A 25,433-nucleotide genomic window follows, 5' to 3' on the forward strand; every position below is an offset into this window, starting at 1 on the left:
CTTACTCATTTTGGTATTCACAGAAGGCACTTACTCATTTCGGTATTCACAGAAGTTAGGAGTCCTAACTTTAGGACTCCTAAATGCCTTCTGTGAATACCGAAAGTCTTAAAATTAGTATTTTTCTCAGTTTAGTAGTAGTATAGTTAGGACTCCTAACTTTAGGACTCCTAAATGCCTTCTGTGAATACCGAAAGTCTTAAAATTAGGATTTTTCTCCATTTAGTAGTCCTAAATTTAGGACTCCTAAGTTTAGGACTCCTAAATGCCTTCTGTGAATACCGAAAGTCTTAAAATTAGGATTTTTCTCAATTTAGTAGTCCTAAATTTAGGACTCCTAACTTTAGGACTCCTAAATGCCTTCTGTGAATACCGAAAGCCTTAAAATTAGGTTTTTTCTCAGTTTAGTAGTTGTAAAGTTAGGAGTCCTAACCTTAGGACTCCTAAACTGAGAAAAATCCTAATTTTAAGACTTTCGGTATTCACAGAAGACATTTAGGAGTCCTAAAGTTAGGACTCCTAACTTCTGTGAATACCGAAGTGAGTAAGTGTCTTCTGTGAATACCAAAATGAGTAAGTGCCTTCTGTGAATACCAAAATGGTAGTAAGTTTAGGATTTTGTCTTAAGTTAGTTCTGTGAATCGGGCCCTCAGTCTTTACCAACATCACTCTATCACTTTACACAGCAGTCTCACCGCCGGCAGTACTCTCACACTCCACACACAAGCTGTCTCGTACAACTGGCAACATTCTCACACCGTTTACAGACTGAGAAAAACAGTATTGACAGCAATCTACAACTCTCACAGTCTTTACTAGAAGAAAAGTCAGTCCTTACAGAGTAGCAGTTACGCTGATACTAATATAAACAAGCGCGCGTGCGCCTCGCGCTAAAAGTGGGAGGAGTGGGGGAGTGCGACAGCACATAAAGCGTTTCCCTTGCAGGAGAGAGCAACGGGCACCATGTGTTTGTAAGTTAATTGCAAACATATGGTGTCAAGCTCGCTCCTGCAAGGCAATTGCCACACGTGCAAGCGTTGCCATTGAAGGCAATGGAACGCGTGCACGTTTTCGGCTGAAAAGCCGAAGCGATTGCTAAAGGTCCTTTTGCATATTCGGCGCATGCGCGCTGCGTAGGCGAGACCTAAAAAGGACCACTTCCTGTTTACTCAGCCATCCTCTTAGAAATATTGCCTATTTGGTTACTGCACAGAACTGCACATCGAGAGCCGTCCTTGGAGCATGTATCAGCACCATGTTATGTCCGTAAGATGTTTTTGAAGAACAGTAGTGCGGGCGGGCCATTGTGTGCTATTATTTCATATATGAAACAGCACGATCTTGAATGGCAAATGCTTAGATACTGGGCGGATCTTCTAAAGCAGGGGTTGATTTCCCTTCAAACACCCGCTGTGGTGCCTGTGTTTTTTTATGTGGTACTAGTGGGCGTCCACTGCTGATAACGATGCTTGACGGGACAGCAATTGTAAATGTTGGGACGATCAGTATCTATTGGGACGACTGTGTGTGTCTATCTGCAAGAGCCAGTGTGTGTGCGCGCACCCGCACCCACAAGTTTGCAAAGAACGATTTCATTGTGTGTGTGGATTAATTTGGCACATTGATAGCTTAAATTCGAGAAAAAAGCTTGTTTGAAGTAATTGGTTTGCCCAAATATGTATGTAGAAGATTATACGTGTATTTAGAAAGAGTGTGTGGTATTTGAACATTGCTTTACTACAGTTTAGATCTCATTTGGGTAGCCCTATTTGCTGGTCTACGTGTACTAATGAACATAAAATGCCCAATTGCGCTTATAACTGGACCCAAGATGGACGGGAGAGGGTTCTCAGGGTGTCTCGGGAGCGTTTGGGATGAGCCCTCTCTGCTAGGGTAATGGTGTCCATGTGACGGTAGACGGTCTGAGGGTGTCACGAGGGTTTAAGCTCTGGGGTCAGGTCTCTCTGTAGGGGTACGGTGTCTGTGTGACGGTAGACGGTCTGAGGGTGTCACGAGGGTTTAAGCTCTGGGGCGAGGTCTCTCTGCTAGGGGAACGGTGACCATGTGATGGTAGACGGTCTGAGGGTGTCACGAGGGTTTAAGCTCTGGGGTGAGGCCTCTCTGTAGGGGTACGGTGTCCATGTGACGGTAGACGGTCTGAGGGTGTCACAAGCGTTTAAGCTCTGGGGTGAGGCCTTTCTGTAGGGGTACGGTGTCAGTGTGACGGCAGACGGTCTGAGGGTGTCACGAGGGTTTAAGCTCTGGGGTGAGGCCTCTCTGCTAGGGGAACGGTGCCCATGTGACGGTAGACGGTCTGAGGGTGTCACAAGGGTTTAAGCTCTGGGGTGAGGCCTCTCTGTAGGGGTATAGTGTCCATGTGACGGCAGGTGGTCTGAGGGTGTCATGAGGGTTTAAGCTCTGGGGTGAGGCCTCTCTGCTTGGGGAACGGTGCCCATGTGACGGTAGACAGTCTGAAGGTGTCACGAGGGTTTAAGCTCTGGGGTGAGGCCTCTCTGCTTGGGGTACGGTGTCCGTGTGACGGTAGACGGTCTAAGGGTGTCACGAGGGTTTAAGGTCTGGGGTGAGGCCTCTCTGCTAGGGGTACAGTGCCCGTGTGACGGTAGACGGTCTGAGGGTGTCACGAGGGTTTAAGCTCTGGGGTGAGGCCTCTCTGCTGGGGGTACGGTGTCTGTGTGACTGGTAGACGGTCTGAGGGTGACACGAGGGTTTAAGCTCTGGGGTGGGGCTCTCTGCTAGGGGTACGGTGTCCGTGTGACGGTAGACGGTCTAAGGGTGTCACGAGGGTTTAAGGTCTGGGGTGAGGCCTCTCTGCTAGGGGTACAGTGCCCGTGTGACGGTAGACGGTCTGATGGTGTCACGAGGGTGTAAGCTCTAGGGTGAGGCCTCTCTGCTTGGGGTACGGTGTCTGTGTGACTGGTAGACGGTCTGAGGGTGTCACGAGGGTGTAAGCTCTGGGGTGAGGCCTCTCTGCTTGGGGTATGGTGTCTGTGTGACTGGTAGACGGTCTGAGGGTGTCACGAGGGTGTAAGCTCTGGGGTGAGGCCTCTCTGCTTGGGGTATGGTGTCTGTGTGACTGGTAGACGGTCTAAGGGTGTCACGAGGCTTTAAGGTCTGGGGTGAAGCCTCTCTGCTAGGGGTACAGTGCCCGTGTGACAGTAGACGGTCTGATGGTGTCACGAGGGTGTAAGCTCTAGGGTGAGGCCTCTCTGCTTGGGGTACGGTGTCTGTGTGACTGGTAGACGGTCTGAGGGTGTCACGAGGGTGTAAGCTCTGGGGTGAGGCCTCTCTGCTTGGGGTATGGTGTCTGTGTGACTGGTAGACGGTCTGAGGGTGTCACGAGGGTGTAAGCTCTGGGGTGAGGCCTCTCTGCTTGGGGTACGGTGTCTGTGTGACTGGTAGACGGTCTGAGGGTGTCACGAGGGTGTAAGCTCTGGGGTGAGGCCTCTCTGCTTGGGGTACGGTGTCTGTGTGACTGGTAGACGGTCTGAGGGTGTCACAAGGGTGTAAGCTCTGGGGTGAGGCCTCTCTGCTTGGGGTACGGTGTCTGTGTGACTTGAAAACGGTGTGAGGGTGTCACGAGGGTTTAAGCTCTGGGGTGAGGCCTCTCTGCTAGGGGTACGGTGTCTGTGTGACGGGAGAGGGGTCTCAGGGTGTCATGAGGGTTTCGTTGTCCATGTGAGCCCTCTCTGTTAGTGGTACGGTGCCCGTGTGATGGGAGGCTATTATTTTTGTCAGTTTGCCGAGGTATGCCAGGGTGACCTCTGCAGCAAATTGCTAAACTCTTACATTTGTACATTCCTTTCAGCCTTGTGCCACAGTGAGGAGGAGAGCGACGCAGACAGCAAAGACGACCCCATCCTCGAGCCCCAAGAGTCGAGCAAGATCTCCACCACCACCAGGGAGGAGTCGCGGGAGAGGGCCAGCCCTGCCGAAGGTCACCACCCCTACCTCTTGAACTCGGGGAGCAGCCGGAGCCGGGAGCACGGCAGCAGGACTGGCAAGAGCTCCCTGTAATGCTTGTAAATGGCTAATTAGCATGGCAGCGCGATCGCGCTAAATAAACACACGGGAGCCGGTATTATGTGATTACACACGCGGCTCCGACTGCCGAGCCGAGGCCACGCCTCTTTATTATATCTAGCTAGCGTCTGACGTCACGCGTCAGCGCTAGCGCACCTCGGCAGCGCGGAAGGCTAGAACGCCTCGCGCATGCCGAACATTACACTCCTTCCAACCTTCATAAAACATCAAGCACAACATGAAAACAAAACGATGGATCTGTTACCAGTTCGCCAGTCCTTACAGGTCACACCATATAGTCCGCCAGCTGGGATGAGGGTGCAGGGTTCTTCCTCAGGTTGTAGCGGGACGGACCGCCTCTGGAAGGGACCACCTCGGGGGTTCTGCGCCTTGGGGTGTTCGGCTCGACCCGGGCTGGGGAGCTGCCAGGCGGGTTACCCCCTGGGGTGGTTGGGACGGGTTGTGCACCCCCATCCTCGCTCGGACCGTCCTCCACCTCCTGATCTTCTCTCAGCTGGTCGGGATCCGGCCTCTCAGACTCGGCCCCGGGACGCGGCGGTGTTCCTGGGTGGACTTTCTTAAAGAAGGACACATCTCGCGTGACCGTTTCCGCACCTCTTTGAGCGGTCACCATCGTGCCTGTCCGGCGGGTGACCACCCATGGTTGTGGTTCAAAAGGAAGTCTGAACTTGCTGCCTGGGTAGCGGTCCTTCACGTACACTCGGTCTTGCTGCTGTATCCTGGACTCCTTAGCTCCCCTTCGCAGGCTGGCGTGGTCGTTTGATCGCCTCCGGTTGGCTAGTGTCCTCTCATTGGTGGCTTGTGCCGGAACCCAAGTAGGGTGGTGCGGGATCGTGTCGCTTACGATTCTCCCCATGGTGGCTGACCCGGGCGCTGCCTCGGTTGTGACATGGGGGGTCAGACGGTATTCCCGCAGGAAGCTGTAGATTGCTCTCTCTAGAGGAGATCCCTCAGCCATAGCGATGCGAATGGTTTTATTGAGCGTCCTCATGAACCTCTCCACCTCTCCATTGGCCTGGGGCCACCGCGGTGTTATCTTGCGATGAGCGATCCCCCAGCTCTTGAGATACTCTGCGAACTCCTGCCCCTGGAAGGGCGGTCCATTGTCGGTCTTAACCACCCCGAATATGCCATGAGTGGCGATGGTTTTTTCAAACTTCGCGATCACCTCCGTGGCTGTCTGGCTCCCCACGATCTCGACCTCTGGGTATTTGGTGAAGTCGTCGATGATGACCAACGCATACCGCCCATCGGGGAGATGTCCGAAGTCGGCACTCACGCACTCCCATGGTCGCAGCGGATTGTCTTCGGTTGCCACTGGGCGAGGGCGCTCCGGCGGTCCTGCGGCTTGGCACCACGTGCAGGTTCTCACCGTCCGTTCCACCATCGCATCCATTCCTGGGAACCATACTTTGGCTCTGAGCCTGCCCTTTGTCTTCACCACTCCTTGATGTCCCCTGTGGGCGAGGTCCACCGCTTGTTGAGCGAGGCTGGCCGGCATGATTAGTCTCGGACCCCGCAGAAGACATCCTTGGGCGTCAACGGACAGCTCACTTCTCACCTTTAGGAACGACTCTAGTGTTAGCTTGGCTTGGGGCGTTCGTCTGTTGAGCGAGGCTTGAATTGTCCTCCAATCCCCCGATCTGACAGCCTCCACTGCTGCTCTCACACACTCATCGCCTTCTGAGGCTTCTCTTATTGTGGCCAGGCTCATTGGGAGGGGCCGTGACCGCTCTGTCACGTACCGGACGTACTCCTCTGTATCCTCGGCCTCCTCTTTCTCCTCCGTCGTGGCTTTCCGCGGGTGTCGTGATAGGTAGTCCGCCGGGTTCGTGGCCCCTGGTTTATACTCCACCCGGTAGTCGTACCCTTGTAGCTGGAGTATCCATTTTTCAATTCGGGGTGGCGGCTTCGAGGACGACCCTTGGAAGAGAGGGATGAGTGGCTTGTGGTCGGTTGTCACCGTGAAATGATGTCCATACACATATACGTGAAAATACCGGCATGCCCAGTGGATGGCGATGGCTTCTCGTTCAATTTGAGAGTACCGCTGCTCTGTTTCGGTCAGGGACCGGCTGGCGTAGGCGATGGGGGCCCACTCCTCAGTGTCCTGGAGTTGTGTCAGGACCGCTCCCAGCCCAAACGGACTCGCGTCCACTGCCACGTTGGTGAGCTTGGCCGGGTCGAAATATGAAAGGGTAGTGTCTGCGGACAGGGCCGCCTTCGTCGCTTGGAACGCCTGCTCTTGTTCCGGGCCCCACTGCCACGTGGTGGACGACTTGGTCAGCTCCCTGAGGGGTTTGGTGAGGTTGGAGAGGTCCGGAATGAAACGGCCGCAGAAATTGACCATGCCCAGGAAACTCCGGGCCTCCGAGATGTTCGTCGGAGCTGGGGCGTCTTGTACATCCTTCACCTTGTCCGGGTCTGGGGCCACCCCTTGGTCCGAGAATGTATACCCGAAGAAACTGATCTTATTCTGCAGGAACTGGCACTTCTCCCGGTGCAGGGTCAGGCCTGACTCCTGGATCCTCTTGAGGACCCCCCTCAACCGCTGATGGTGTTCCTCTATGGTTGACGCATATATGAGCAGATCGTCACTCACGTTGAGCACACCAGGGAGCCCACTGAGCACCTCTCTGATGGTATTTTGGAATACCTCGGCGGCACTTGAAATGCCAAAGTTCAGGCGCCGATACCGTCTGAGGCCCACATGGGTGGAAAAAGTGGTAATGTACCTCGAGTCCGGATGGAGGGGTAGCTGGTGGTAGCCTGACCGTAGGTCCATTTTCGAGAACCACCTGGCCCCGTTCAGCTCTCCCAGGATGTCATCAATGGTGGGCGTCAGGTGTCGCTCTCTTTTGACCGCGGCGTTGGGGAGGCGCATGTCTACACAGATGCGGACTTGTCCTGGCTGCTTCGGCTTCCTGGCGATGACGATCGGGGATACCCACGGGGTTGGCCCACTGACCTTTTCAATGATGCCTTGCCTCTCCAGGGCCTCTAGCTCCTCCTCGACCTTCTGCCGCAGGTGGAAAGCAATTCGTCGGTGCCTCAGGGCCACTGGCTGGACCGACGGGTCGATGTGTAGGGATACTTCCTTTCCTTTCAGGCATCCAATGCCGTTGAAGACCTCTCCAAACTCTTCTAGGATGGTGTCCAGTTCTTCCTCCAGGACTGCCATGGCGAACGATATCAACCTCAATTCTTCGGCCGATTGCCCGCTCAGCAGCATCCCGCTGCCCTCTTCCGTGACGTAGACAGTGGTGCTGATGCTCCTCTCGCCATGTTGTATCTCTGTTTGGAAGCACCCAATGAGGGGGATGGGCGTCTTCTGGCCATATGCGAACACTCTAATCTTCGCCCCTCTGAGCGGGGGTTTGGCCCGCAGTTGGTGGTAGACATTGGCGGCCATCAGCTCGATGGAGGCCCCAGTATCAATCGTCGCCTTTACTTCCTGTTGTTGGACTAGTATGCGACATTTCGGAAGTCTGCGCTTCTTCTTCTGTGGTTGGTGGATTGCAAACACGTAGTGGACTGGGTATTCTTCGGTGTCGTCGTCCATGTCTTCGCTGTCTGCCTCTTCGCGTACCGCATGGGCCGCCTCCTTCTTGGCTTTGGTGGACCGGCATACCGCCGCAAAGTGGTTCATCCACCCGCAGGCGCCGCACCTTTTCCCTCTGGCCGGACAGTCTTGCATGCGGTGGGGTTGGCCGCCACAGTACCCACAGTCTTTCTTCTTGGCCTCCGGCTGCCGTTTCCCTCCGGTTTGCCTCCCTTTTGGCCGCACTACGTTCACCGCTTCCGCCACTTGCACTTGCTCCGTCTTCACAGGGCGATGTAGGGCTGCCTCCATGTGCGAGGCTCTCGCTTGCGACAACTCCTTTGACCGTCCGAGGGTGAGGATGTCCGCCAGGGGCTTTCCTTCTTCCTGGAGGACGGTGACACGAAGCTTAGACGAGTAGCACCCCTGTATGATCTGCCCTCGGATCTCCTCCTGCTCATCACGGAACCCACACGTGCTGGCTAGCTCCTTCAGCCTGCCATGGAACGCATCCAGAGACTCGTCCGCCTCTTGCTTGGCCTGACGGAAGATGAACCTCTCATAGTCTCTGTTCGCCATGGGCTCAAAATGGGCGTTGAGCGCGTTCAGCAATGTGTGGTACGTCTTCGGCGTGGCTTCCACGAGCGTTTTGTAGATGCGGTGGATGTCTTTACCTCCCAGGTGGAGCAGCAGTGCTCTGCGTCTTTCCCTTGCGATGCCAGCCCCCTCGAAGTAGAATTGCAGGCGGTCTGTCCAATCCTTCCATCGCGGGGCGAGGGACGACGGGGCACCATCCACGACAAACGGCTCGATGGCGGGAATCGACGCCATCTTGGCACGTGCGCAGCACGCGGTGAACGCTGGCTACCACTCCTCTGCGTCGACGCCACTTGGCCTGCACTCCCCCGGGCGTTGTTCGGTGACCTCCCTCGCGCTGCTGCACCAATCGGGGACGCGCCTACCTCCGGACGTCGTCCGTGGGACTCTTCGGCGCTTCTGGGTCACGGCGATCACACCTGGCATGGGCCTGGATCGGAGGAGGGCACGGTGGTCTGCAGACTCCTCGTGGGGGCATGTGCGGCAGCACCTGGGCGAGACATATCCCTTCCAGGCCGTGGATTGGGGCTCCAGGGCACACACAGCAGATCTTTGGAAGGGCCCTCCTGGCACCTGCAGTTGTCTTCACCAGGCTTCCCAGCAGGCTTAATCGAGACACCATGAGGGAAGCAGCATGCACAGGCTTAGGCAACCTGAGAGGGCACCAGAAGCATTGTGGGGTGCCAACATAGCACAGCAGGGCTCACTTGACCCCTCGTCGCCAGTGTAATGCTTGTAAATGCCTAATTAGCATGGCAGCGCGATCGCGCTAAATAAACACACGGGAGCCGGTATTATGTGATTACACACGCGGCTCCGACTGCCGAGCCGAGGCCACGCCTCTTTATTATATCTAGCTAGCGTCTGACGTCACGCGTCAGCGCTAGCGCACCTCGGCAGCGCGGAAGGCTAGAACGCCTCGCGCATGCCGAACATTACACTCCCCGGACTCCAGGCACAGCCCGGGCACCATCTCCTCCAGCGCCCGGTCCCTCCCCACCGACAACATCCGGAGCCCCACCCGGGACCCTCCCAAGGCAGAGAAGCCCAGGCTGCACCCCAAGGAGCCCTTCGCCCCCCTGTCGGTGCAGACGGACAGCAGCTCTCACTTGAGCCAGGGACACATGCAGAGCCTGGCCTTACCCACGCGCTGGCCGGGCAGCAGTTCTTTAACCCCATGTGCAGCGGCCACCCTCTCCTGCTACACCCCAGCCAGTTCGCCATGGGCGGGGGCCTTCTGCAGTATGGCAGCCGGGATGGGCCACCTGCTGGCCACGGTGTCTGGGGCCACGGCAGCCGTCAGCGGCTTGGACAGCACAGTGATGGCCACTACAGGCCAGGGATTGTCCGGGCCTCGGTGGCTGCGTTGCCCTTTCACCTCCAGCAGCAAGTGCTGGCTTCTCAGGTATTCTGTCGTATGTATCTGACCGTCGTGTCACCCCTGCCCAGCAGCGGACTGACCTGTAACACAGCTGCACTATTCACCGCTATTTGAAATAGTAAATGTTTCCAGCCAGTCTCAGTCGAATATTAACACGAGACCCTAGCAGCCATCGTTTTCCAGTGGGTGCTATATGCAATCTCATTGAACCCTTCGCATCTGAATGCAGTGTATTAATCTACAGGGAGTTTAGACAATGTTCACCCCTCCTTGTAAATAGGGGTGACACTTATGGCCTCCCTGTGGCTGTCAGATGTATCACATCTGTCTGATCAGTAAACATCGTGAGAGTTGTACAGCATCTGGTGCTCCAAAGCAATATCACATGTACTGTAACCTTGCTCTGCCCACAGATCGAATCACTGCAAAAGTAGAAGAATACGACATTTAAATGAACGAATCACCAGTTGAGATGAGTGAGCAGTTCAGGCCTTGTGGGCGCAGACTCTGGGACTCACTGCTGCTGTCTGCCTTTACAGTGGGGGCAGGGGGATCTTTAGATGTGGGGGGAGGGTGCATTCCTCACCCCCTGGCACTCACTGCTGCTGTCTGCCTTTACAGTGTGTGTGTGTGGGGGAGTCTTTTGATGGGAGGTGTCTGCATTCCTCACCCCCTGGCACTCACTGCTGCTGTCTGCCTTTACAGGGCGGGGGTCTGGAGAGGGGGGGGCGGTATTCCTCACCCCCTGGCACTCACTGCTGCTGTCTGCCTTTACAGTGTGTGTGTGTGGGGGAGTCTTTTGATGGGAGGTGTCTGCATTCCTCACCCCCTGGTACTCACTGCTGCTGTCTGCCTTTACAGTGTGAGTGTGGGAGTCTCTAGATGGGAGGAGTCTGCATTCCTCACCCCCTGGCACTCACTGCTGCTGTCTGCCTTTACAGGGTGGGGGTATGGAGGGGGTGGGCTGTATTCCTCACCCCCTGGTACTCACTGCTGCTGTCTACCTTTACAGTGTGTATGGGAGTCTCTGGATGGGAGGGGTCTGCGTTCCTCACCCCCTGGCCCTCACTGCTGCTGTCTGCCTTTACAGTGTGTGTGTGGGAGTCTCTAGATGGGAGGGTCTGCATTCCTCACCCCATGGCACTCACTGCTGCTGCCTACCTTTACAATGTGTGTGTGGGAGTCTTTAGATTGGGGGTGGATGCATTCCTCACCACCTGGCACTCACTGCTGCTGTCTGCCTTTACAGTGTGTGTGTGGGAGTCTCTAGATGGGAGGGCTCTACATTCCTCACCCCCTGGTTCTCACTGCTGCTGTCTGCCTTTACAGTGTGTGTGTGGGAGTCTCTAGATAGGAGGGGTCTGCATTCCACACCCCCTGGTACTCACTGCTGCTGTCTGCCTTTACATTGTGTACGGAGTCTCTAGATGGGAGGGGTCTGCATTCCTCACCCCCTGGTACTCACTGCTGCTGTCTGCCTTTACAGTGTGTGTGTGGGAGTCTTTAGATTGGGGGATGCATTCCTCACCCCCTGGCACTCACTGCTGCTGTCTGCCTTTGCAGTGTGTGTGTGGGAGCCTCTAGATACGGGGGGGTGGATGCATTCCTCACCCCCTGGCACTCACTGCTGCTGTCTGCCTTTACAGTGTATGTGTGGGAGTTTTTAGATTGGGGGGATGCATTCCTCACCCCTTGCACTCACTGTTGCTGTCTGCCTTTACAGTGTGTGTGTGGGAGCCTTTAGATACGGGGGGGGGGTGGATGCATTCCTCACCCCCTGGCACTCACTGCTGCTGTCTGCCTTTACAGTGTGTGTGTGGGAGTCTTTAGATTGGGAGGATGCATTCCTCACCCTCTGGCACTCACTGCTGCTGTCTGCCTTTACAGTGTGTGTGTGGGAGTCTTTACATGGGAGGGGTCTGCATTCATCACCCCCTGGCACTCACTGCTGCTGTTTGCCTTTACAGTGTGTGTGTGGGAGTCTAGATTGGGGAGGGTGGATGCATTCCTCACCCCTTGTCACTCACTGCTGCTGTCTGCCTTTACAGTGTGTGTGTGGGAGTCTTTACATGGGAGGGGTCTGCATTCCTCACCCCCTGGCACTCACTGCTGCTGTTTGCCTTTACAGTGTGTGTGTGTGGGAGTCTAGATTGGGGAGGGTGGATGCATTCCTCACCCCCTGTCACTCACTGCTGCTGTCTGCCTTTACAGTGTGTGTGTGGGAGTCTTTAGATGGGAGGGGTCTGCATTCCTCACCCCTTGGCACTCAGTGCTGCTGTCTGCCTTCACAGTGTGTGTGTGAGTCTTTTGATGGGAGGGGTCTGCATTCCTCACCCCTTGGCACTCACTGCTGCTGCCTACCTTTACAGTGTGCGTGTGTGGGAGTCTTTAGATTGGGGGTGGATGCATTCCTCACCCCCTGTCACTCACTGCTGCTGTCTGCCTTTACAGTGTGTGTGTGGGAGTCTTTAGATGGGAGGGGTCTGCATTCCTCACCCCTTGGCACTCAGTGCTGCTGTCTGCCTTCACAGTGTGTGTGTGAGTCTTTTGATGGGAGGGGTCTGCATTCCTCACCCCTTGGCACTCACTGCTGCTGCCTACCTTTACAGTGTGTGTGTGGGAGTCTTTAGATTGGGGGGGTGGATGCATTCCTCACCCCCTGGCACCCGCTGCTGCTGTTTGCCTTTGCAGTGTGTGTGTGGGAATCTTTAGATTGGGGGGTGGATGCATTCCTCAACCCCTGGCACTCACTGCTGCTGTCTGCCTTTACAGTATGTATGTGGGAGTCTTTAGATGGGAGGGGCCTGCATTCCTCACCACTTGGCACTCACTGCTGCTGTCTGCCTTTACAGGGCGGGGGTCTTGAGGGGGAGTATGTATTCCTCACCCCTCTGGGACTCACTGCTGATGGTTTCCTTTACAGTGCGGGATCTGGAAAAGTGGGGTGGGGGGGGTCTGCACTCCTCACCACTCTAGGACTCAGTGCTGCTGTCTGCCTTTACAGTGGGGGATCTGGTGAAGGGGGGGGCTGCATTCCTCACCACTCTGGGACTCACTGCTGCTGTCTGCCTTTACAGTGGGGGGGATCTAGAGAAGGGGTGGGGGGTGCATTCCTCACCACTCTGAGACTCACTGCTGCTGTCTGCCTTTACAGTGGGGGGGGGTCGAGATGGGGGGTCTGCATTCCTCACCACTCTGGGAATCACTGCTGTTGTCTGGCTTCACAGTGGGGGGATCTGAGAAGGAGGGTCTGCGTTCCTCACCACTCTGGAACTCACTGCTGCTGTCTGCCTTTACAGTGCGAGGTCTGGATAATGGGGGTAGGGGTCTGCATTCCTCACCCCTCTGTAACTCACTGCTCCTGTCCGCCTTTACAGGCGAATGGGGGGGGTCTGCATTCCTCACCACTCTGGTACTCACTTCGGCCGGCTGCCTTTACAGTGGGGGATTGTTAGAGTCGGGGATCTCTGGTTGGCGCAAGGTTGCCCTTGTGTCAAGCAGGAACCCTCTCCTCCACGTCAGGGCGCAGGATAACCCCTCGCGAATGACCCTTGCTCACCCTCTAGGTGCGTGGCGTGAGCAGCCAAGGCGATTCCTCAGGCGTTGTTGGTTAAGCACTTACAATCGTACACACAGTAAATACATCAATCCCCCCAGAAACGGACACCAGACTTGGATATATATAAAAATACGATTCTTTATGTAAAAATAAGGTATATATATCTCAACAGACTTATCACAAGACCAATAACGTTTTCGCTAGGCCACCAGGTTATACAGCAGGCAAATGTTCTTGGTTCGTAGTTTCAAATGGATACTTTGTAGTCTCTTTACTTGTAGTTCCAGTATTCACAGAGATCGACTCCTGCGAACGGGGAAATAAGGCGTTGCGGGCCCCGAGCCCGATACTGGAACTTCTTTCGTGATGTGGAGAGTCGGCACAGGTCGGTGCGACTCTCAGCTTGAGAAGTGTTCTTGGGTCCTCAATCAGCAGGTGTGGGCAAGTAGGCAGGCGCGGCCAGCGACCCTTTAGCACGGCGGTGCCGGAGGGTCTCCACAGCGGGGGCGGCGCGGCCTGAGATGTCCGGGGATAGCGAAGCGGGGTCACAGGGCACGGTCAGTGCAGCTGGACGACCCGGCGTAGATCACAGTCGTCGGACGGTTTCCGGCGGGAGGGGTGATAGCGCGGTCAGCGCGCTCCAGTAGCAGGCGGTGACAGGGATGCAGGCGACCTGACCCGGGGACAGAGAGCGGCTCTGGACGGAGCGGGGCTCTCACGGGTTTGAGGCAGGCAAGCTTCTGAGTGTCACGGCCCTAGGAGGGGCGATGGGGGGCGCAGTCTCTTTTCCAGCGGGATGCCCACACGGCTCGGATTGGAGGATGAGCAAGAAGCACAGAGAACCCACTGTTCCTGGGGTTCAGTTCAGGGGGCAAGCTCAGATCAAGCCCTTGGAGAATGTTCAAGCACAAAGTAGCAAAGTCTTTTCAGTAAGTCTCTTCCTCTCCTTTCTCAGCAAGGCAAGCAGCAGGCCAGCTCCTCCAGCGTCTTCTTCTCCTTCTAGTCGGGCAGAGGTTCTTTGTGGTAAACAGGATTCTGATTTCTTAGGAGCCAGGCTCCTACTTTTATACCATGATTCTTTTGTTCTTTAGCGCCAGGGGGCCTAGGCCTGGCTCAGTCCAGTTCTGGAGCACTTTGTTATGGTGACTCTGCTCTTTCCTTTCAGCAGCAGGGCAGAGACATCAGCCGCCACACAGGGGGTGGCGCCGGCTTTGTGGTGGCAGAGCACAGGTCTATTCAAGAGTCAAGGTGTACTCCTCCCACCCATCCAGGTGTAATCTCTCTACCCACCACCTGGCAGCCAACCTGTCTCTGGGGATTCCCCAACCCTGCTCCTTACTGTTGCCAGGCAGAACACATACACACAGCAGAGGCGGACTGAGATGGTCAGGTCAGTAAATACTAACTTTCTAAAAGTAGTATTTACAAACCCAGGATACTAAAATAGACTTGACTACAAGAAGTATTTTATCATCCTGAGTTCAGGCATACTAAACTTGACACTTCTACCATGCTCTCTGAGTCCACTGGGGTCACAGCGTCGGCGTGATCCCGGCAGCCCATTCTGGCCTATGGAGAGCAGGTAGCCTTCAATAGTGAAGAACGAAAATGGCTGTAATTCACTACTAAGACATGCCACACACATCAGGGCATGTCCTACCTTATGCCTACAATGCACCCTGCCCTTGGGCCTACCAGAGGGGTGGCTAATATGTAGGTAAGGGAAGGTTTAGGGACTGGCAAGTGGGGGCACTTGCGCAGTCAGCGCGACGGTCCGGGACCGCGCACAGGGTCTGCGGTGGCAGACCCTAGACACACTTTACAAGGCCGCTTCCGTGGGTGGCGCAACCAGCGCTGCAAGCCCACCAGCAGCATTGGCATTCACAAGCCCTGGCACCCCTGGTGCACTCTACTGGGGACTGATAGTGAATCCAATCAACCAATCATGGACATCAATTACAGGTACACTTTACTTAGGGAGCACTTGCACTGCGGCACGGATTAGCCGTGGCGCAGTGCCCTGAGCGGACAACACCAGCAAAATAGTCGAGGCACACCATCAAAAAGTGGAAGGGAAACTCACGCCAAGGTGCCAGGTCTAACACGTGTCCCCTCCAGCTGAAATGTGGGGAGAACTACCCTTGCCCAGGGGGTTCCTCGTCACTAAGGCGGAAATACCTGGACAGACCGTCAGCGTTGGCGTGATCTGTACCAGGACGGTGTTCCACCGTAAAGTCCATACCCTGTAGGGAGATGGACCACCTCAACAGCTTCGGGTTTTCACCCCTCATTTGCATCAACCATCTGAGGGGCCTGTGGTCCGTCTGAACCCGGAAGTGAGACCCAAACAAGTAGGGTCTTAGCTTCTTCAGCGCCCAGACCACAGCAAATGCTTCTCGCTCAATTGCACTCCACCTACTTTCCCGTGGAAGTAACCTCCTACTGATGAAGGCTACGGGTTGGTCCCAGCCCTCCTCAGTCATCTGTGAAAGAACAGCCCCTACACCATGCTCTGAAGCGTCTGTCTGCACTAGGAATTCCTTGGAGAAGTCAGGGGCCAAGAGCACGGGCGCCGTGCACATGGCAGTCTTCAGGGTGTCGAAAGCTTTCTGACAGGTGTCAGTCCAAATCACGTTCCTGGGCTGCTTCTTCGAAGTCAGCTCTGTCAAGGGGGCAACGATCGTTCCATAGCCCTTGACAAACCTCCTGTAGTACCCAGTGAGCCCCAGGAAGGCCCTCACTGCGGTCTGCGTCTTGGGGGGTTCCCAAGCCAGGATGGTTTCAATTTTGGGTTGCAAGGGTGCCACCTTGCCACTCCCCACTTGGTGTCCCAAATACACCACGGAACCCTGCCCGATCTGGCACTTGCTTGCCTTGATCGTGAGGCCTGCTCGGCGCAGCGCCATCAACACTTCCCAGAGGTGGCGCAGGTGTTCAGGCCAGGTGGCACTGAACACTGCGATGTCATCCAGGTAGGCGGCACTGAACGCATCCAGCCCAACCAGTACCTGGTTGACCAACCTCTGAAAGGTGGCAGGGGCATTCTTCATCCCAAATGGCATGACTCGGAACTGGAAGTGCCCATCTGGTGTAGAGAATGCTGACCTCTCTTTGGCCCCATCGGTCAAGGCGATCTGCCAGTACCCAGACGTTAGATCAAACGTACTGAGGAACCGGGCAGCCCCCAGCCGATCAATGAGCTCATCAGCTCTGGGGATGGGGTGCGCGTCAGTCTTCGTGACTGAATTGAGTCCTCTGTAGTCCACACAGAACCGGAGTTCCGGTGTGGCTCCCGGCGCAGCAGCTTTGGGGACCAAGACCACGGGGCTGGACCAAGGACTGCTGGAGGACTCAACCACCCCTAGCGCAAGCATTTTGGAGACCTCCTCCTTGATGCAAGCTCTGACCCTGTCAGTTACCCTGTAAGCCTTGTGCTTCACAGGTAAGCTGTCTCCTGTGTCCACATCATGGACGCACCAATCTGTGACACCAGGAACCAGGGAGAATCGGTCGGAAAACTGTCCCAGCAAGTGGCGGCAGTCTTCCTGTTGTTCGGGCGTCAGGGTGGGTGAGAGGTTAACTCCATCCACTGACCCATCTTTCTCAGAGGCCACTAAGAGGTCAGGAAGAGGCTCGGTCTCCTCTTCCATTCCATCATCAGTGGCCAGCAGCATGCCCACTTCGGTCCTCTCTAAGTGGGGCTTAAGGTGGTTAACATGTAGGACCCTCAAAGGGTTCCTGGGAGTCTGCATGTCCACCAAGTAGGTGATAGGACTTTTGCGCTCCACAACCTCAAATGGACCTGTCCACTTATCCTGAAGTGCACACGGCTCCACTGGGGCCAAGACCCACACCTTTTGTCCAGGTTGAAGCTCTACCAGAGTGGCATTCCGGTCGTACCACCGCTTCATCTCCTCCTGGCTGGCTTCCAGATTTGCCTCAGCAAGTTGCCTGAAACGCCGAGTCTGGTTTCGGAAGGCCAGCATGTAACTATATACATTCTGGGGAGGTTTCCTGGGAGATTGCTCCCAGCCTTCCTTTACCAAACTCAGAGGTCCTCTTACCGGGTGACCGTACAGAAGCTCAAAGGGGCTGAACCCTAGAGACTTTTGTGGCACCTCTCGGTAAGCGAAGAGCAGGCATGGCAAGAGGACGTCCCACTTACGCCTCATTGGACCGTCCAGGCCCATGATCATGCCTTTGAGGGTTCGGTTGAATCTCTCAACCAGCCCATTTCCTTGGGGGTGGTAAGGAGTGGTGAACTTGTAAGTTACCCCACACTCCTTCCACAGGGATTTCATATATGTGGATATGAAATTGGTCCCCCTGTCGCTCACCACCTCTAGAGGGAATCCCACTCGGGAGAAAATTCCCATCAGTGCCCGTCCCACCACGGGGGCCGTCACTGTCCTCAGAGGGATGGCTTCAGGGTACCGGGTGGCATGGTCCACCAAGACCAGGATGAACCTGTTGCCCAGGGCTGTCTTGGGATCCAGAGGCCCCACAATATCAATACCCACTCGTTGGAATGGCGTACCGACCACAGGGAAAGGTTGCAGAGGAGCCTTGTGCTTCCCTCCGCTCTTACCACTTGCCTGGCAAGTCTGACAGGTTCTGCAGTAGGAATCGGAATTCTTATGCATTTGGGGCCAGTAAAAGTGGGTGACAAGCCTGTCATAGGTCTTGTCCATCCCCAAATGTCCGGCTAACGGCACATCATGAGCCAGCCCCAGTAGGAAGGTTCTGAACTTCTGGGGTACCACCAGCACACGGGCTGACCCAGGTTCAGCAGCCTTAGGCTCGGAATACAGGAGGTCACTCTCCCAGTACACGTAGTGTGTTTTGGCCTGAACACCATTGGCCTGGTCTGCAGCCTGTTGCCGCATACCTACGAGAGAAGGGCATTCTTTCTGCTCCCTGCAGAATTCCTCCCTGGAGGGACCTCCTTCTTGCTGCCAATGGGTCAGCTCAGGCAGATCTCCCAGTTCGGCAATCTGTTCCCCGGTAGGCTCCAGAGTATCCCCCTCAGGGTCTACTTCCTCCTGGGCCGTGAGAACTTCGGGGGCCGGTTTCCCGCGCCTCCTGCGCCTTCTCCCTAAGGCCGGTTCCTGGACCTCTCCCTCAGGCTCCAGGACCCTCTCAACACCCCTACTGGCTGCCATGGACCGGGTGGTCACGCACGCCCAGTCGGGTAGACCCACCATCCTCAGATGCGTGGTCTTCTCCACCTTTTCCCAAGGGGAGCTCTCCAGGTCGTTCCCTAGCAGACAATCTACAGGCATGTCAGTTCTCACAGCGACTTGTAGAGTACCAGAGACCTCCCCCCACTCAAAGGGAACTTGAGCCATTGGACAACGACTCTCTACGTTGTCAGCATTGACAACCCTACAGTAGGCATTGGGTACAATCTGCTCTTGAGACACCAGGTGTTGCCTCACCGAGGTCACGCTGGCTCCTGTATCTCTAAGAGCCTCCACCTTCCTTCCATTGATGGTCACCACCTGCCCATATTTCTTAGTGTTAGAGGGCAGGTAGGTTACAGGGACCATCTCACTGTCTCCTAGCGAGACTAGGGTCATCTGCCCGGGACCCCCACCCTCCTGGACTGCTACCTCCTCCCCAAAGTTAACACTAGCTACTTGCCGGGGTGGAGCACCAGTGGGTGCGGTCTTACCAAACAGGCGACACTTAGGATCAGAGGCAATGTGACCCGGATCACCACACTTATAACAATTGAAGGGCCCCTTTGGAACAGGTCTACCTGTCGGGGCCCCGTTCTGCTGCGGGGGTGGGGGAGGCTGAGAACCCTTCTGCTGGTTCCCTTGGGAATTACTTTGGGGGCCTTTTTGGAACCCCTTCTGTTTACCCTTGTCCCCCCCACTCTTCTGCTGGGGACCCTGCCCACCTTTGGCGGAGTCTCCCACTTGACCCTTGTGGACCCTGGTGCTGAGCCAGCGGTCCGCCTCCTCAGCAAGCTTCCTCGGGTTGGACAGCTTGCTATCTATCAGGTGCTGGCGTAGCTCAGGAAAACATTGACTGGACAAGTGCTCCCATGCAATTAAATCAAGCAGCCCTTGATAATCATTCACTTTGCTACCCTTCACCCAACCATCCAGCGCTCTGCAGAAAAAGGTCACATATTCCACATACGTACTCTCAGGGATCTTCTTCGTCTCCCTGAACCGCTGTCTATATAGCTCCGGAGTTAACCCATACCTGGTCATTAAAGCTTCCTTCATATGGGGGTATGAGGTTTGGAGATCTAAGGGTAAATCTAACAGCGTGTCACGCCCTTCAGCAAGGAACCTTCCCCACAACCCCGCTCCCCAGTCTTTCTCAGGGACCCGGTGTGAGGACATGGCCACCTCGTAGGCCCTAAACCACTGCCCTATGTCATCCTTTCTGAAATACTCCTTTACTACATCTTTGGGGATGTACACCTTGGACTCTACCTGCGCTGGTGGAGCGCTGCCACCAGAAGGAGCGGTGTCCAAACTTTTCGCCTTCAGCTCCAACTCCTTCAATCTGATATCATGATCCATTTGGCGTTGTTGTGCCTCCAGGGCCAACTTCTGCTTTTCCATTTCCATTTGTCCTGCCAACTTTGCCATCTCCATTGCATGCGCCCTGTCTGCTGCCCGGTCTGCCAGCTCCTCTGGCGACCGGACTCTGCTGGGCTCCTCAAGGTTGTCGGGTGGAACGATGTCCCCCGCATTCCGTAGGTCTCGTGACTCCTTCCAGGCTCTCAACGCCTTGGTGTACTGGGGCTTCCTCTTGCATCCAGCATGGGGGACTCTGAATTGTACACTGTAGCCTTTCAATTGCTCCATCGTGTAGCCTTCCAGTCTCTCCCAATCCACCTCATCGATTCCAGAAATCACAGAGAGTGCTCTCCCAGCGGAGTGTGAGCCAGGCATGGTTGCAGTAATGGCAGATGTCTCAACAAAGTTCAACAATTACAAACCTGTGGCTGCGTTATTTGGTCTGCTCTCTCTATCTGGTGATTAATAATTCACTGTATGCAAATTACAAGTGCAAATCCGAAATCCCAACCGCTGCCAACAATGTTAGAGTCGGGGATCTCTGGTTGGCGCAAGGTTGCCCTTGTGTCAAGCAGGAACCCTCTCCTCCACGTCAGGGCGCAGGATAACCCCTCGCGAATGACCCTTGCTCACCCTCTAGGTGCGTGGCGTGAGCAGCCAAGGCGATTCCTCAGGCGTTGTTGGTTAAGCACTTACAATCGTACACACAGTAAATACATCAATCCCCCCAGAAACGGACACCAGACTTGGATATATATAAAAATACGATTCTTTATGTAAAAATAAGGTATATATATCTCAACAGACTTATCACAAGACCAATAACGTTTTCGCTAGGCCACCAGGTTATACAGCAGGCAAATGTTCTTGGTTCGTAGTTTCAAATGGATACTTTGTAGTCTCTTTACTTGTAGTTCCAGTATTCACAGAGATCGACTCCTGCGAACGGGGAAATAAGGCGTTGCGGGCCCCGAGCCCGATACTGGAACTTCTTTCGTGATGTGGAGAGTCGGCACAGGTCGGTGCGACTCTCAGCTTGAGAAGTGTTCTTGGGTCCTCAATCAGCAGGTGTGGGCAAGTAGGCAGGCGCGGCCAGCGACCCTTTAGCACGGCGGTGCCGGAGGGTCTCCACAGCGGGGGCGGCGCGGCCTGAGATGTCCGGGGATAGCGAAGCGGGGTCACAGGGCACGGTCAGTGCAGCTGGACGACCCGGCGTAGATCACAGTCGTCGGACGGTTTCCGGCGGGAGGGGTGATAGCGCGGTCAGCGCGCTCCAGTAGCAGGCGGTGACAGGGATGCAGGCGACCTGACCCGGGGACAGAGAGCGGCTCTGGACGGAGCGGGGCTCTCACGGGTTTGAGGCAGGCAAGCTTCTGAGTGTCACGGCCCTAGGAGGGGCGATGGGGGGCGCAGTCTCTTTTCCAGCGGGATGCCCACACGGCTCGGATTGGAGGATGAGCAAGAAGCACAGAGAACCCACTGTTCCTGGGGTTCAGTTCAGGGGGCAAGCTCAGATCAAGCCCTTGGAGAATGTTCAAGCACAAAGTAGCAAAGTCTTTTCAGTAAGTCTCTTCCTCTCCTTTCTCAGCAAGGCAAGCAGCAGGCCAGCTCCTCCAGCGTCTTCTTCTCCTTCTAGTCGGGCAGAGGTTCTTTGTGGTAAACAGGATTCTGATTTCTTAGGAGCCAGGCTCCTACTTTTATACCATGATTCTTTTGTTCTTTAGCGCCAGGGGGCCTAGGCCTGGCTCAGTCCAGTTCTGGAGCACTTTGTTATGGTGACTCTGCTCTTTCCTTTCAGCAGCAGGGCAGAGACATCAGCCGCCCCACAGGGGGTGGCGCCGGCTTTGTGGTGGCAGAGCACAGGTCTATTCAAGAGTCAAGGTGTACTCCTCCCACCCATCCAGGTGTAATCTCTCTACCCACCACCTGGCAGCCAACCTGTCTCTGGGGATTCCCCAACCCTGCTCCTTACTGTTGCCAGGCAGAACACATACACACAGCAGAGGCGGACTGAGATGGTCAGGTCAGTAAATACTAACTTTCTAAAAGTAGTATTTACAAACCCAGGATACTAAAATAGACTTGACTACAAGAAGTATTTTATCATCCTGAGTTCAGGCATACTAAACTTGACACTTCTACCATGCTCTCTGAGTCCACTGGGGTCACAGCGTCGGCGTGATCCCGGCAGCCCATTCTGGCCTATGGAGAGCAGGTAGCCTTCAATAGTGAAGAACGAAAATGGCTGTAATTCACTACTAAGACATGCCACACACATCAGGGCATGTCCTACCTTATGCCTACAATGCACCCTGCCCTTGGGCCTACCAGAGGGGTGGCTAATATGTAGGTAAGGGAAGGTTTAGGGACTGGCAAGTGGGGGCACTTGCGCAGTCAGCGCGACGGTCCGGGACCGCGCACAGGGTCTGCGGTGGCAGACCCTAGACACACTTTACAAGGCCGCTTCCGTGGGTGGCGCAACCAGCGCTGCAAGCCCACCAGCAGCATTGGCATTCACAAGCCCTGGCACCCCTGGTGCACTCTACTGGGGACTGATAGTGAATCCAATCAACCAATCATGGACATCAATTACAGGTACACTTTACTTAGGGAGCACTTGCACTGCGGCACGGATTAGCCGTGGCGCAGTGCCCTGAGCGGACAACACCAGCAAAACAGTCGAGGCACACCATCAAAAAGTGGAAGGGAAACTCACGCCAAGGTGCCAGGTCTAACAGGGATCTTGAGAGTGGGGAGGGGTCTGCATTCCTCAGCACTTTAGGAGTCAATGCTGCTGTCTGCCTTTACAGTGGGGGTTCTGGAAAAGGGGGGGTGAGATTGGGGGTGCGGGGTTGCATTCCTCACCACTCCGGGACTCACTGCTGAGGTCTGCCTTTACAGTGGGGGCATCTAGGGGAGGGCCTGCACTCCTCAGCACACGGTTTATTTGGTCTCTTCTAGCGTGGCTGCGCACATGCGCAGCTCGTGCGGTGAGATTCATTGTCTTGGAGTACTTTTAGAAACGGGCTTTAAGCCCCGCCCCTCATTTCCATTGGCCGGCGTCACCGTTTATGCTAAACGGTGGCCAGCCATTGGAAATGAACTTTCTGTGTTGGTTTCCTTAGGCTTTTTGGAATGGCCCACCTGGACTGGCTCTCCTGCTTTCCTTCGGTCGTAAGCGATTTCTTATCTTTATGAGGCCATGTGTTTAAACACATGGCCCCATAAAGACAAGAGATCCCCATGCTCTGGCTGCAGCGCGGTCCTTTTGTATTGCAGTATCGCAAAGTATTTTGTGTGCTCTTTTCACAAACCTGGTGTTAGCTACTCACAGCCCCGGGGAAGGATCTTTCCCTGCGCACAGCTTGGAGCAGGCATGCAGAAGGAGCAGACACCACTTTTAAAACTTGGCGGCCTGTGTGTGCCGAGCGGGACCACATGGCTTTCTGAGGGTGCACTCTTGGGGGTGCGACAAACGACAATCCATCAGTGGTGTAGCCGAGACCGGTGCAGACGATTCTGCTTTGTTAGCCTATGCCTCGCACAAGGACGGTCACTTTGCCTTGGGGTGCTGCTGTGCCGCTATGGGCCCTGCTCCCTGGTGCCTCCGTTGTTTGCAGTGAATGGCAGGGCCCGCCTTTCCGCCCCACGGAACTCCCTCCACGGACCGCTGCTGCCCTCTGGCAGGGTAAATCACTGCATACTTATAATCGGCAGCGGTCCGTGGAGGGAGTTCCGTGGGGCGGAAAGGCGGGGCGGGGGAGGGGCAGGGTGGGGGGTACTAAACACCGGAACATGGATAATTGGAGGTAAGTAAACAATGAAATAAATAAAACGAATTTCGTAGCGCGCCCTGCATCACAAAATGCGGTGCAGCGCGCTCTACGAAATTCGTTTTATTTATTTAATTGTTTACTTACCTCCAATTATCCATATTCCGGTGTTTAGTACCCCCCAACTTGCCCCTCCCCTGCTCCGCCTTTCCGCCCCACGGAACTCCCTCCACGGACCACTGCTGCTTATAATGTTTTACTGATTAACGACGTAGATACCGTCTTGTTCCCTCTCTGGGACTGCTGTACATGGGAGCCCTCCACATTCCCAGTAGGGTGGGCCTGTTTTGTGACTGGTTCTGCCCGGCTCCACCCCAGTCCTGCCCGTTGCTTTTCTACAGGACTGCCTGGTAGGGGCAATAGCAGATAGGTGTTGTGTGTGAGAGGAATATTTACATGTGTGTGCTTCTCTTGCAGGGCCTGGCCAGGTCTCCCTTTGGGGGGGCTCCTCACCTACCCTTACAACTACATGGCGGCAGCGGTGACGGCAGCGGCGGCAGTGGCCTCCAGCTCGGTGCACGGACACCCCTTCCTGAACGCCGTGAGGCCCCGGTGGAGGTACAGCCCCTACTCCATCCCGGCGCACCTCCCTGACAGCAGCAGCAGACTGCTCTCCACGGCCCTGCACGGCGTGCCCGGCAGCAGCACGCTCCTGGAGGCCAAGGCAGCCCACCTGGCCCCCAGCCCTCCTCGGGCACTCTGGACTCAGGCTCTGAACTGACCAGCAGGTCGTCCATGCTGTCCTCGGGCTCTGTGTCCTTGTCACCGAAACTGGGGCCACACGAGGAGGCGAGCATCGAGCTGCAGAGCACCCAGAGCCTGGTGAGCGGGCTGGAGCCCAAGGACAGAGCCCGCAGCAGCTTCACCAGCAGCCAGTCCGTGCCAACCTCTCACCCGTGAAGAGAGGCTCGCGGGAAACTCTGCTGCGTCACCCCTTCATGCCCACCGTCCACCCAGGGCGACGGGCCTCCTGGGCAACAGTGCTCGCATCAGCCCTCCGTGCCAACCACTCATCCGGGAAGAGGTATTACCTACAAAGAGGAGCTGGAATGGGAATGATGTCGCCCAATTCTAACTCCCAACCAAGCTCCTTCACCCAGGAAGAGGGGCACCTGGGCAACTGGGCTTGCATTACTCCTCCGTGCCAAGCTCTCACCCAAGAAGACTGCTTGCATTACTCCTCCATGCCAATCTATCACCCAGGAAGGTGGGCACATGGGCAACTGTGCTTGCATTACTCCTCTGTGCCAAGCTCTCGCACAGGGAGAGACACCGGGAAAACTGCTGTTGACTTTACCTCTTAATTCCAGCCTCTCACTCTGGCAGAGCAGCGCAAGGGCCTCACTGTCAATCTCATACTAGGAAGAGGCCACCCCGGGGCAATTGAAGCCCAGAGTTCTCCCCATGGCACCCTGGCACCCTGGCACCAAGCAGCGAGCCCTCGTTCCGCAAGCACTTTGTTTCCCCTGTACTAAGAGCTCGGCTCACATCTGTTATCCTCAAAATGTGTCTGTGTCTGTGTAGAAGTATGCCGATGCCACAGTGCTTATGTCACTAGTCTCTGAGTGGAAAGGAACCATGCCCGCCCTCCTCCGTGCGAGGCCACAAGGGCCATGATGCTGGGGATGTGGACCGGCCTGCTGTGGAGCAGATCTGGTCATATTAAGCGTGTGGTGAAGATAGGTGCCTTGGCAACATGTGAACACACACACATACACATGCTCACGCACGCACACACACTTCATCTACTCACCAGGGGGGGGGGGGGGCACTAAAATATAGCAGGTTACCTGGGTGCCCTTCTGAGTCCAGAAAAGGCGGTAAAGAAACACGCTGTGGTGTCCAGTATCCACTGATCACTTCGAATTGACGTAGCACTTTTCTACCTGGCAGGGAGCTTAAACCACATACCTCATGA

The 25,433-nt window shown here is 55.5% G+C and overlaps 1 pseudogene; it reads left to right on the top strand.

Moving 5' to 3' along the window:
• The window catches only part of LOC146839491 (T-box transcription factor TBX3-like), a 40,643-nt pseudogene extending 16,228 nt beyond the window's left edge, over nt 1-24,415 (top strand).
• Nucleotides 24,416-25,433: the final 1,018 nt, after the last annotated feature.

Source organism: Triturus cristatus, chromosome 4_1 (assembly GCF_964204655.1).
Source record: "Triturus cristatus chromosome 4_1, aTriCri1.1, whole genome shotgun sequence".
NCBI lineage: Eukaryota > Metazoa > Chordata > Amphibia > Caudata > Salamandridae > Triturus > Triturus cristatus.